Genomic DNA, 13,525 nt, shown 5'->3' with positions numbered 1-13,525 from the left:
ACAATCAAGTTCTCTTGTCATCTGTGGTTCTATGTCTGGCACGGCTGTTACTATACTGCTGATTATTATTGCTGGACTGTTAATATGAATATACTGCTAAGCCGGGAGCCTCTACTTCAATTCAAGTTGTGTGCATTACCAGCTGTTGTTTAATTGTGATGAACTCTCGCTTACCTGTTAACCGGATCTTCCGTGACCTGTAGTTCTACGCTCAGTTTGGATTTCGTTATCACGCTGTTACTTCTAGGCAACACCTTCCTGCATGTTACCAGTTATACTCAAGCTTCTGGATAGCATATAACGTTCTCTGTTCCGCTATATGAACTATTGTGATACTTATAACCACCTGCTAAAGTGAATCATATTATACGTTTGGATCAGCCAAGTCTACATATTATTCTCATCAGACTTCTAGCTGTGTCAGTGGTTCACCCTCATCTGCTGTGTGTTTCGTATGGGATCCAAGTGTTCTAAATACCATCTAGCGTTGAACTGTTATATTGTCTATTATTGCATGCTGTTGCCATTGGTTACCAACTGAAGTACATTTGTGACTACGATTGTATTTTATTATTAATTGCTGTTGTATCTTCTACCAATATATCAAGTTGCAACACTACTACCATCGTCTGTGTTATTGTTCCCTGTGATGCTCTCAAGTTAAGAACTTCATTCCACTGTGTCCTGTCTCCACCACCCTCTACTATCACCATCTGAGTAGAGGCTGGGGATCCATAATTATTCATAGCCGTGACAAGTGTGTTGTAAGGGATACAGGGGAAAACTGGGTGCTGGGGGCAAAGAGAGAAGAAGGTGCGGTAGATATAAAAAGAGAGATAGAGAGAGACACACAGAGACACAAAGGAGGAGAAATAATGTATAGATACCCACAGTGCGCAGACAGAGTTACGCAAATACCTAGGGAAGGGGACAAAAAAAGACAGAGGAGGAGGCAGAGTTGCAAATACAAAATGAGAGATAGACACACAAAGAGGTAGAAAAAGGAACAGAAACATACAACCAGAAGACCACAATGCACTCTAACACAATGGGGGGTAGAGTCAGACATGGGGAGACAAAGGTTCACATACAAAATTGGAGATAGAGAGATAAAGATGCTTATTATTGTGTTTTCAGATTGAATAAGGTCCAATCAGAAGGAATTTCCTACCTCAGAGTGACAGTCGACCACTTCTCTGTAATTACACACAGAAAGAAGAAGTTGAATAAAGTATACAGATAGCTTTATTTAACATTTCACAGAAATTCATGCAGTCATTTATTAAATGCTAATATTTTTGTTTGTATGTTTTTTTCTGTTAAAATTATGCACCATATCCAATTGGTGTCTAATATTAACAATATATGTTCTGCCTAGACCAGGGATTCCCAAACCCAGTCCTCAGGGCTCCCCAACTGTGCAGGTTTTCCAGATCACATGTGACATAATTAGGACCACCTGTGGATCTGCTACAATGTGTCAGTCAGTAATGAATACACCTGTGCTCCAGCAAGGAGATATGGAAAACCCTCACTGTTAGGGAGCCCTGAGGACTGAGTTTGGGAAACCCTGGCCCTGACGAAGTGTTGTATAAGTGAAACTGCATCTTATGATTCTAGACCAGTGTTTCCCAAACCCAGTCCTCAGGGACCCCTAACAATGCAGGTTTTACAGGTCACAAGTGAAATAATTAGTACAACCTGTGGATCTTTCAAAATGTGTCAGTCAGTAATGAATACACCTGTGCTCCAGCAAAGAGATATGGAAAACAAGCACTGTTAGTGGTCCCTGAGGACTGGGTTTGGGAAACACTGTTCTTGTCTAATGGTGATTTTAATTTACCTGTGAGTTCATTGTGTCTCTCATGAACAATGAATGAAGCAGGGTATGAAAAGAGGTGCTCAAACACCGTATACCCAGTGAAGTAGGTGCCAGTGAAGGAGGTGGGATCAAGGGGCACACATGTGCCCTATGTACAGCAAGCAGCTGCACCCCCTATGTAAATAGAATGGCTGCCCCCAGAGAGCAACCTTCCAGGGTGCACAAATGAAGCAGCTGCTTCATTTCTGCGCCAGGCCAGCATGCCCAGTTGCCTACTGGGAACATTTTAAAATAGAGCAGGTGGCCCACTGATCTGAGGCAATCCAGCATTGGCCCAGCCCAATAAGGACGGAGGGGTTAGATGCCTTTTATTCTACCTTGTATTCTATGCACTATATTCCCACACTCAGGAGAACTAGCTGATCAGTTAGTAATTATTTGTCAAATGTACATTTAGTCTGCTGCCATCCAGTTGTAGTGCAGGTCTTCTTGTTCTAATACTTCTCTTCCCATGTAGAAGGCTTTCCACCCATATCCTGTTAAAACTCTTGATTTATTTGAAAGCTTTAATAATATCCCTTTCTTCTTTCTCTGCTCCAAGTTATACATATGAATATCCTTTAGTCCTTCCTGTTTTGTGATTATGCCGTGCACTTTAAAAGCCCTTATTTGCACATCTTCAATTTATTTGTGTCCTTCTGGAGATATGGGCTCCAGAACTGAACACGATATTCTAAGTGTGATCTCACCAATGACCCGTATAGAGGCCTCAACAACTCTCTTTTTCTATTATTATTTCAACTTATTTTGCAACCTAGCATCTAAATACCTTTTCCATTGCTTTCCCATATTGTCTACCTATCTAAAAAAAGCATCTGAAACAATGACTCCTAGATCCCTTTCCTGTCCAGTACTATATTTAGCCTTTGGATGTTTGGAGACCTAAGTGCATGAATTTGCATTTTTTGGCTATGAACTCTAGTTGCCACACTCTTTACCATTCCTCTAATCTACTTAGGTCATCAATTATTATGTCTTCTTTAATCTTTTTAAGTATCCTATTTGACCCTATTGACTTGTCTATTTTCAGTTTTGAGTTATGTCTTGATCTCCTCCTCTATAAATGGACAAATGTCTACCATCTTTGTATCAATATTCCTGCTACTTAACTTCTCTATCTACTGTAAAAATCGAATAAAATACTTATCTAGATAAGCTGCTATAACCTTCTGTCTCTTCACAAGACTCCCTTTTTCTATAGTCTCACTACTCATCTCCTTGTTTTTCTTCATTCATTTCTATATCTAAAAAAGGTGTGGTCATCTTTATTTACTGACTGTGCCATATTTTCCTTGACCCTTTCTTCCCTAGACTGGGTACACTATAGAAAATTTCTCCCGATACAATATCGTTAACAATTTTACGAACGACTGAAAGTCACGATCAGCATGTGTACACACATCCACGTTTTATCTTCAGATCTGTGCTCTTCATCTTTCATAACCATCGGCTGAAAAGATTGTGACTCTGTAAACTCTATGGAGATCTGCATACACTGCTGGTCGTGAGTGCATACACACACAGAATTGGAACAACATGGTTCAATCATTGAATGAGATTCCTAGTCCATTTCCAAAATCAAATCAAATGATACGATGTACTTTGGAACGATAATCGTTTATCATTGGAGCGTACTCACTAATGCAATATCGGGCCGAAAAGTCATTTATGGTGTGATTGGCCTGATAATCGGATTAAAAACCTATAGCGTGTACCCAGCCTTAGGGCTAGATTTACTATCAGGCGTGATGCATGGCGGCTTGAAGCCGCCATGCATCGCGGCGGTTTTCCGGCGGGTTTGCATTGCAAACAGCCGGATTTACTAATGGGCGCATATCAGCTTCAATTTGAAGCCGCCGGCGATGTCACGGCGGGATGTAATGCTCAAAGCCGCCGGCGGCTTTGAATAGAACATGGCGCTTTTGCTTTAAATGACGGCGCTTTTGTGTAAAGGCGGTTTTTTTGAAAATTATACCTGTCTCCTGGCCTGTTACTATTGGCTATTTTCAAAGTCAGGAGATTTGACATCACAAGCCCTATATAAACCACTGGCCTGACACTTTTTCTTTGATAGGGGTTTGAGGAGTTTTGTGAGAGGAGTTTGGAGGATAGTGGTTTGCTGTGAGTTGGTGAGAGTTGGAGTTTGGTGGATTGGTGGAGCGATATCTGATTGAAGTGTGAGTAGTCCTGTGGTATTTTTCTGTTTTGTACATTTATTTTCTCTTTTATTTTCTGTATTGTTTTTTTGGTATTTGACTTATCCTTTGTCTGTGTTACTTGTGTGTGACTGTGTTGAGAGTGTGTCTGTACTTAGTGTAGTTTGTCTTTTGTGTTTGTAAGTCTTTCTGTGTTTTGTGTGTTTGACATTTATTTGTCATTATGTCCAGAGATAGGAGGGGAGAACAGGCTGAGGAGAGGGAGATGGAGGTTGAGGGGTCAGAGGAGGGAGAGGTTGAGAAGACAGGTCAGGGCAGGAAGACCAAGACAGGGAGGAATGTGCGCTTCTCACATGATGAGAATTGTGTGTTGGTGCACAATATCGTTCCCTGTTATGAGGTCATACTAGGCAACCTGGCAGCCCGGACTCCTCTAAGGCGGCGTCACCAATTGTGGGGGCGTGTCTGTGATGCCGTGAACGCAGTGGGCCCACTAAAGAGGACAGTGGCGCACTGTCGCAAGCGGTTTTCGGATATAAAAAGGAGGCTGAAAGAGAAGATGGCCCAGGAAAAGAGGGCAACCAGGCGCACGGGTGGTGGCCCCCCTCTTCGTATTGAGTACACAACGTACGAGGAGGAGCTGCGCCAGATAATGCCGGCAGAGATTGTCGAGGGGATAAACGTCCAAGACACGGATTCGCCCTCTTTTGGACAAGTAGTTGGTGAGTTATTTGCATATTTTACTCTAACAGTATTTATATTTTTTTTTCTCTTTTTAAAACTGCTTTTCTCTTTGCAAACTTTTTTCTTATTTTTTTTTATTTATTTTTTTGTTTTTCAAAGTGTATTTTTGCCTCTAATAGTTTGTAAAGGTTTTTTTTTCTCATAGAAAAAAAAAAACAAAAATTGCAAACACATTTGTGCAATAAACAGTATATTTGGAAATTGTTTTTTTCTGGAAATACATTGTATGCTTTTTCTAATACATCCAGAATCGCCAGGACCGCAGTTCAGTCCCAGTGCCAGACCTACACCTCCACCTTCAGCGAGAGATTCGGGCACAGACGAGCAAGCAGGTGCGTTATTTCTGTTTAGGAGAGAAATAATGGAGTTACTTGATTTTCTGTGCAAATGTTGCTGTCAATGTTGGTTTTTTTTCCTTTTTATTGTTTGCAATGAGAAGTTAGGGCTACATTTTACTAAACTGATATGTTGCCTATAGAAACCCATCAGAATATACCTTTACTTTATTTATTGCATTCAACAAAATGACAGCTAAAATCTGATTGGTTGCTATAGGCAACATCTCTACTTTTTATAGCATGCAGTTTAGTCAAAATAACCCAGCATGTACTACACAGTCCAAATGATAATGGGTTTTAAAAGGATAATAAGTGCATCCGTAAGCAGGTAGCATAGGACTAGAAATCAGGAATGCAAACATTGTGAAAGAATCTGTAGTTGCTAAAGAATATTCTTTCCTATTCAGTGTTCAGAATGCAATATACAAACATATTATATACTATATACTTACCGTCATTTTTCATACACAGGGCCCTCTTCATACCAGCCACCTCAGGCGGAGTCCCTGGAAATGTCCCCTGAGCCAGAGGATCTAACGACCATCACCCTGGTAACAGTGGATGCCCCTGTGTCTGGCCTCCAGGAAGTTTCACCTGGCCCTGCTGAACCATCACACCACCAACCTGCACCTGAAACTATGGACCCAGCCAGAGAAATGGCGCTGTCTATTGGCGCATTCCAGCAGCAACAGACATTGTTCATGGACAGGCAAACTGGCCACATGTCACAAATTGCGGCCCAGTTGAGGCGAATACACCGCTCCACTAGCCAAATCCCTGCTGCAATAAACCGGCTGGCAAGCGCTTTGGAGCAGACGAATGTGCAGCTGGCCCAAATGTCTGGGTCTGTGGACGCCATGCATTCCTCCGTTCGTGAGGGGAATGCCAATGTTATCCGGCTGGCAGGCCAACTCCAGCAGGAACTGATTGCCCGCTTGCCGGCCCCTTTTTCATCGGCCTCCACCAGTACTGCTAGTACGCCGAGCAGATCCACACATAGCACTCCTCCAAGGAGAGGTGCTCGCACCAGGGGTGGGCGAGGGAGGGTAGAGAGTGGGGCTAAGCACAGTGATATGCCAGCGAAAAGACGGCGCTAGGGCAAAAAATGTATTCTTGGGGAATGTGTTGTGTAAGCGTTATACTTTTTCTTTTATTATGTTGTAATGCAATAAATGCAGTTATATTTCATTCATATCATTCTTTCTTTTCTTCCCATTAAACAAGAGTATACTGTTTTCTTTAAAACGATGCACTAATTTCACGTACACATTGACCTCTAACTGTCACTTTACAGGGATTTTAACAATTACAACATTCACAGTACACACTATCCTCTATTTATTAAAATATTCCATTAATAAAACCATTGCACTGACATAAAATCAAAAACCAATATATGTTTTTTATTGTATGCACTTACATTTAAAGTAGTTTGTAATGAGACGGTCTCAAATCTGCCTCCCCCTGTGTGCTCTGCACATCACCAAATGGGACACGGGCCCCTACTTGTTCACTGTGTACTGCAATAATCGGTGGGGTAAGTTGATGTAAAGCTAGATTATGTATCAGACAGCAAGCCAGGATAATATCAGACACCTTAACAGGTGCATACATAAGCACCCCACCAAATATATCTAGGAACCTGGTTTACATGAGTACAAACATTGGTACTACGTCCACATCAGGCAAAGATTCCAGATTCGTACGCACTTTAAATGCATGTGGAGTGGCCGGTAAACCTTTACATCAGTAAATAGGATTCAATAATACAGGATGGGAAAAAAAAACAAAAAACCTCAAATTACATGCCAGTTTGCCCATTTCCCATATACAATCCTAAAGGAGGAAACTTTGCACAAAATGGCTCTTTCTCTTATGTTAGAAATGGCTAAATAGTTCAAACAGCACACTGTTTGAACAATCTCGCTGCTCACAAGCAGCGCTTTCATTTTGGTCTATTGAATGGCGGTTTTCCGGCGGCTTTATAAACCCCCTAATAGTAAATCCGGCTGTTTGTATGTAGAACATTGTTGAAACCGTCATGGCGCTTTATACAGAGGCGGGTTTGGAAACATCATTTTTGGCCGTTTGGACGGCGGGTTTAGCCTTAGTAAATCCGGCGATGACTAAACCGCCGCCAAACCCGCCGAAAGTCGGCGGGTTTACAAACACGCCTGATAGTAAATCTAGCCCTTAGTCTCCTTCTGCATAACCAGATATAATTAATAATCCTCATTCTTTATCAAATTACCTTGCTTTTCCTTGTGTTTTTTTCTAACACTGCCACCACACTGGTGCACATAGTCAGTAATTTTTGCTGTGTCTTTACAAAACTCTGCAACCATTACACGCATGTCCCAAAAATAGGTCGCAAAACAATTGTGCATATGTAAAAATTAGTAGTATCTTGAAAAAATACAGACAGTCTCTGAGTTTTCTCTACCATAATTTAAAGAAAATTGTCAATTCCAGGCTATGGGTGGTGATAGAAATTTAAACGACATTACATTTATGTCAAATACAGGTACAGGATATATAAATATTGGGACTTGGGATTTTCTGGATAAGGTGTTTTTCCAAAATTTGAAGCGCTATGCCTAAAATATATTAAAACTCAATATAAAAGTAACCTTGTTTTCCCCACACTGTTCCAGACATTCTCGTCCTCAATAAGGGCCTGATTTAGACTTAGAAGTCCATTTGCCTAACTTAAAAATGTGACTCACATAAAAGTGGAGAGGTGAGATTCGAGAGTGCTTTGAGGATTCATGTATAAATTCAGTACAATACAGGAGTGGAGATGCAGTTAAGCATGCCCCATGGAGATGTAAGTTAACCACTCCCCTTAGTGATGCATCTTATTTTAACTTACGCATTTCCTTGAGAAACACCTTTCAGGATACGTATCTTTGCATGTCCCATAGACCTAATGTCAGGCACCGGACCCATTTCCACTCGGTTGGGGTCCGGTGCTCTCACCTAACTCTTGCAGCGCTCTCCTCATCGGGTCCATGCAGCTTGTGCTGGTGGGCGCCATCTTGCCGGTCTGAACTAAGCATGCTCACACCTGGGGATAAATGTATCAAGATGAGAGTTTTCCGGCGGGTTTGGAAAACCAATCAGATTCTAGCTATCATTTATATACTACATTCTACAAAATGAAAGCTACAATCTGACAGGTTGCTATAGGCACCATTTCCCCTTTTCAAACCCGCCGGAAAACTCTCAGCTTGATACATTTACCCCTTGGGGGGGTAAATGTATGAAGCTCCGGGTTCTTCAACACCCGCGAGTTCAGCATCTTCGGCGATTAAATTTAAAGCGGCGTTGCATTGTAAAGGGAAACTTCCCTTTACAATGCAGCGCCGCTTTAAATTTAATCGCTGAAGACGCTGAACTCGCGGGTGTTGAAGAACACGGAGCTTCATACATTTACCCCTTGGTCTTTTTAAAACTCCATGCATTCATTTGATTAGCTAATTGCCTGTCAGCCCTGTCTATTTAAAGCCCCTGCCTCCTCACCTGGGTGCCAGATGTTCAGGTCTCTTCACTTGTCTAGACATGTTCTAGTCTGGCTCCAGCTCATTATCCTGCTGCAGTGTTACTAACTGACTCTACTCTCTGCTCACTGGTGCTACAGTTCACTATCCTGCTGCAGAGGGATACTACCTGTGTCACACCAACCAGCAGTTTATTGCATCTCCTCCTTGAGGATGTGACCTGCGGTTAGGGAGCTGTGAAGTCCAAACTCCCTTGCAGAGGTCTCTGTCGAATACCACCCTCTCCCTTAGACTCCTTTATTTCCGTTGATGATGAAATAGCCCAATCTTTCTGATAGATGTATCCCGTAGGTTTTTATGTGAAACAATATACTAGTACTCACCTAAAGTTACAAGTTGATATAAGATGTACAGTAGCTTCAGGGTCGGTGCAAGGCTTCTTGGTGCACTAAGCAAAGCTTCAGCTTGCCCCCTTACTCTCTCAATACATATTTCACAGCTCATTAAATGGTTGACTTTTTTTTAAAATGAAAATAATAACTCTTACTCCTCTTGACTGGCTATCTCTTACCTGTTCTTACAGCTTTTACTACCTGTGGGTGATGGTGTCTTAACCTCAGTTGCAGCTTGTCCTGATCCTGGAATGTTGTTGCCCTATTTGGAAAAAATACAGGTACCCCTCTCTCTGTGTGCTTCATTCTCCTCTCTGTCTGTGACCTCCATTGCCCCCCCTTCTCTTTATGTGAACCAATATCCCCCTCTCTGTGTGCTCCATTCTCCCCCATCTCTGTGTGCTCTATTCTTTCCCCTCTCTGTGTGCTCTATTCTCCCCCTCTCTGTTTGCTCCATTTGTCCCCTCTCTCTGTGTGCTGCTTTCTCTCCCCTCTCTGTGTGCTCCATTCTCCCCCCTCTCTGTGTGTGCTACATTCTCCTCAATCTCTGTGTGTGCTCCATTCTCCTCCCTCTCTGTGTGTGCTCCATTCTCCTCCCTCTCTGTTTGCTCCATTTGTCCCCTCTCTCTGTGTGCTGCTTTCTCTCCCCTCTCTGTGTGCTCCATTCTCCCCCCTCTCTGTGTGTGCTACATTCTCCTCAATCTCTGTGTGTGCTCCATTCTCCTCCCTCTCTGTGTGTGCTCCATTCTCCTCCCTCTCTGTGTGTGTTCCGTTCTCCTCCCTCTCTCTGTGTGCTCCATTCTCCTCCTTCTCTGTGTGTGCTCCATTCTCCTCCCTCCTTGTGTGCTCCATTCTCCTCCCTCTCTGTGTGTGCCCCATTCTCCTACCTCTCTGTGTGTGCTTCGTTCTCCTCCCTCTCTGTGTGTGCTCCATTCTCCTCCCTCTTTGTGTGCTCCATTCTCCCCCTCTCTGTGTGTGCTCCATTCTCCTCCCTCTCTGTGTGTACTCCATTCTCCTCCCTCTTTGTGTGCTCCATTCTCCCCCCTCTCTGTGTGCTCCATTCTCCCCCCTCTCTGTGTGTGCTCCATTCTCTTCCCTCTCTGTGTGTGCTCCATTCTCCTCCCTCTCTGTGTGGGCTCCATTCTCTTCCCTCTCTGTGTGTGCTCCATTCTCCCCCCTCTCTCTGTGTGTGCTCCATTCCCCTCCCTCTCTGTGTGTGCTCCATTCTCCCCCCTCTCTGTGTGCTACATTCTCCCCCTCTCTGTGTGTGCTCCATTCTCTTCCCTCTCTGTGTGTGCTCCATTCTCCTCCCTCTCTGTGTGTGCTCCATTCTTCCTCCTTTCTGTGCGCTCCATTCTTTCCCCTGTGTGTGCTCCATTCTCCCTTCTCTGTGTGTGCTCCATTCTCCCCTCTCTCTGTGTGCTCCATTGTTTCCCCACTCTGTTTGCTCAAATCTCCCCCCACTCTGTGTGCTCCATTATCCTTTTTCTCTGTGTGCTCCATTGCGCCCCCTCTCTGTGTGATCCTTTTTCCTCTCTCTCTATGTGCTCCATTTCCCTCTCTCTCTCTCTCTCTCTCTCTCTCAAGTCTCCTCCCTTTCTGTGTGCCCCATTCTCCTCCCTCTTTGTGTGCTCCATCCTCCCTCTCGCTTTGTGTTCTATTATCTCTGCGTACTTCAGTCTCCACTATCCCTGTGCACTTCAGTCTTTACTCTATTTGTTCTCCATTCTCTCTCTCTCTCTCTCTCTCTCTCTCTCTCTCTTTCTCTCCCTCTCTTTGTGATCCATTCTTCCTTTCTCATTTTTTCTCTCTCTCTCCCCTCCATTCTCCTCCCTCTCTTTGAGCTAAATTTTCTCTCTATCTCTCTTTGTGCTCAATTCCATTTTCTCTCTCTCACACACCTCCATTTTCCTACCTCTCTTTGTGCTCCATTCTACCTCTTCTCTGCATGCTTCAGTTTTCCTATTCTTGATTATCAGAAATGGGCAAAACCAGCGGCAGTCCTACTCCTAAATGACAGTGAGCAATGGGAAAGTGTGTGACATTGGAAATTCACATTACATGAAGCCAGTTAGCAAGCGAATAAGTTCTGAGTCATACTGTGACTCATAGCTACAGTGCCTGCCCTAAAAAATCTGTCCCGGTTCTGGTCGTGATGATTTAATTACAGTAACATAATATAATTAATCTGACCCTGCACTTCATTATTACTGTCACTGACAGGGTGTCAGTACTTGGTACAAGTGAGTACTGCACAACGAAAGCACTTCATTTTTAAGCTACCTTAAGATACATGTAGCTTAAAAATATTGACATAGAAGCATATTTTCCTGTGTAGGCAAAAGTTGCAATTTTGCATCCAACTATAAATCAGGCCCTGAATTGTTCAATGGAGCTCCTCATATTAACTTTAGGAAGAAACACATAGTGATGTAGGGGTCTATTTACTTAAATTTGTCAATAAGGCTGAATTTTCTATCGCTGCTTTGCAATAGCAAGCTATTGCTGGCGAGATCCGGCAAATCTTACCTTATCACCGGCGGTGAACTGTTGATGTATAGGGTGACTTGTTTTTGCCAGAGATAGAGCTTTTGGCCCGATTCCTAAAACGTTGCTGACTCATAGAGGTGTAAGAACCAGAGATGTTTCAGGTACTACAAGAAGTAAGTGTGCTCATCAGCACATCTCACAAGGCTCTTACGAGACCTCGCGCTGAATTTAACTTCCCCATGTGTATATTTATTTTGATGCTGTACTGCACAGCTTGACATGCATTGAGCAGATCTAGTCCTTGAAAATTTTGAAAATCCTTAATAGTACAGATATAATATATGGTGTAGGATACATAATAAGTGCCCAAAGCACAATCTGCTAACATTGCAAATAAATAATGTTTAGGGATGTATCATTTAGCAATGTTTCTTTTTAAAATTACATTTGTTTGTGAATAGCTATATACTGACAGCTGTAAGAAAGCAAGCCCTCCATTTATCTACATAAAGCAAGCAAAGTCACCAGTAAGGCATGGGAGGTAAACATTTACTATTCCTGGTTAACATACTGATTCAATCTTGCTTTAAATCATGTTTTCACATAAAATGTGAACAGCTGGCTAACTCTGCCCATTTTACATAAGTAGACCTCTAATATGACAGGATTAATAATGACATTGTTTGCTTTCAATGTCTTAAGAGTGATAACTAATTTACATGATTATTTGTTATTTTTTTATTAAGACCTATATCCAAAAGCTGCATATGTTTTCTTACAATGCATTTCTCATTAGTATTGAACTGATTTTCAAGCAAGTAAAGCATACAAGAATAATTGACATTCTAATTTAACATCAATTACATTGGGACATTATCTGCAAACAAAAGGCCAACATGTCACATGCTTTAACAAAATGAGAAGACTCAGTAGAATAACTGTCTCTGGCCAAAGCACATTAGATAACTTTATTGTGCTACCCTTTTACATCAAGGTAATTTGACCAACAATTACAGCCTTAGTTAAGTTGACTTAACTCATAAAATGTTGCAGGACTCTATCTTGTAATACCCATAATATTTTATTAGTCAGTGTGACAGTAAACACTAAGTTCATAATATTTTTAGGTTTTACTTAACATTTTTCGGCATTTTAATTATACAAAATTTTATATTAACCATTTGTTATTCTACTTCTTAGTTTCATTCGGTATTATTCTTTTGTCTTTTATTATCATCCATCGGTTATCTTGTTGCATCAAGCTAAACTGCTGCTTATACTTGGACTTCTGCAGTGGGACAAAACATACACACGCTCCAAGAGCTTATTTAATGGCATAGTAGTTTAGCGAACAGATGAAAACAATGGGGCCTATACAAGAAAAAAAGTAAACATATCTCTATATGCAGTTGTTGATGCATTTTAAGCTTACGACTCCTTACGACTGGAATGGCGGAACAGAGGAGGGAAGTGATAGGGAGCCATAGGCTGAATACATGTTACTGAGATTGGAGTAGACACAGATACGTCTGTCAGGGAATGTATCTATTACGGGTGCTGGAGGACTGTTGCAGCAACACACTGGTGATTATAATGTCGATCAGCAGCACTAGTTTACTTCTTCTGATTTGCTACTTAAATCGTTTGTGTGGCTGTTATATTATATGAAGTTGAGGCCATCTATTCGCATTACTTAATTGTTATTTTTGTTTGGATTGCAGCAGAAAAGAAGAATCCCAATTGTTTTTGTAAAGGGGAAAATAACAGATGTGTGTTTAATGGAATTTTATTTCTATTCTGTATTTGTGTTTTCATCTCATTACATCATATTTGGTAAATGTGATTTTCACATCTACTACTTACGGTTTTAAGCCACATCTGTACGCTAGCTCTATGCTTCCTCTACCGTGCAGCGTTATTATATTCACTTGTTACTCCTGACATACACCTGGCCCAAATGCTAGTGATGTACACCTGGACACATCTTGAGATGCTTATAAGTGCACATATAAACGTACATGCA

General features: G+C 41.9%; 1 long non-coding RNA gene across 1 annotated transcript; it reads left to right on the top strand.

Moving 5' to 3' along the window:
* Positions 1-4,976: 4,976 nt before the first annotated feature.
* On the top strand, positions 4,977-6,308 carry LOC142157703 (uncharacterized). The gene is made up of 2 exons (XR_012692576.1): positions 4,977-5,114; positions 5,592-6,308. It is a non-coding gene; the product is annotated as an uncharacterized LOC142157703 (long non-coding RNA).
* The last annotated feature ends 7,217 nt before the right edge of the window (positions 6,309-13,525 follow it).

This window comes from Mixophyes fleayi, chromosome 5 (assembly GCF_038048845.1).
Source record: "Mixophyes fleayi isolate aMixFle1 chromosome 5, aMixFle1.hap1, whole genome shotgun sequence".
NCBI lineage: Eukaryota > Metazoa > Chordata > Amphibia > Anura > Limnodynastidae > Mixophyes > Mixophyes fleayi.
This window is presented reverse-complemented; position numbering and strand designations above follow the sequence as displayed.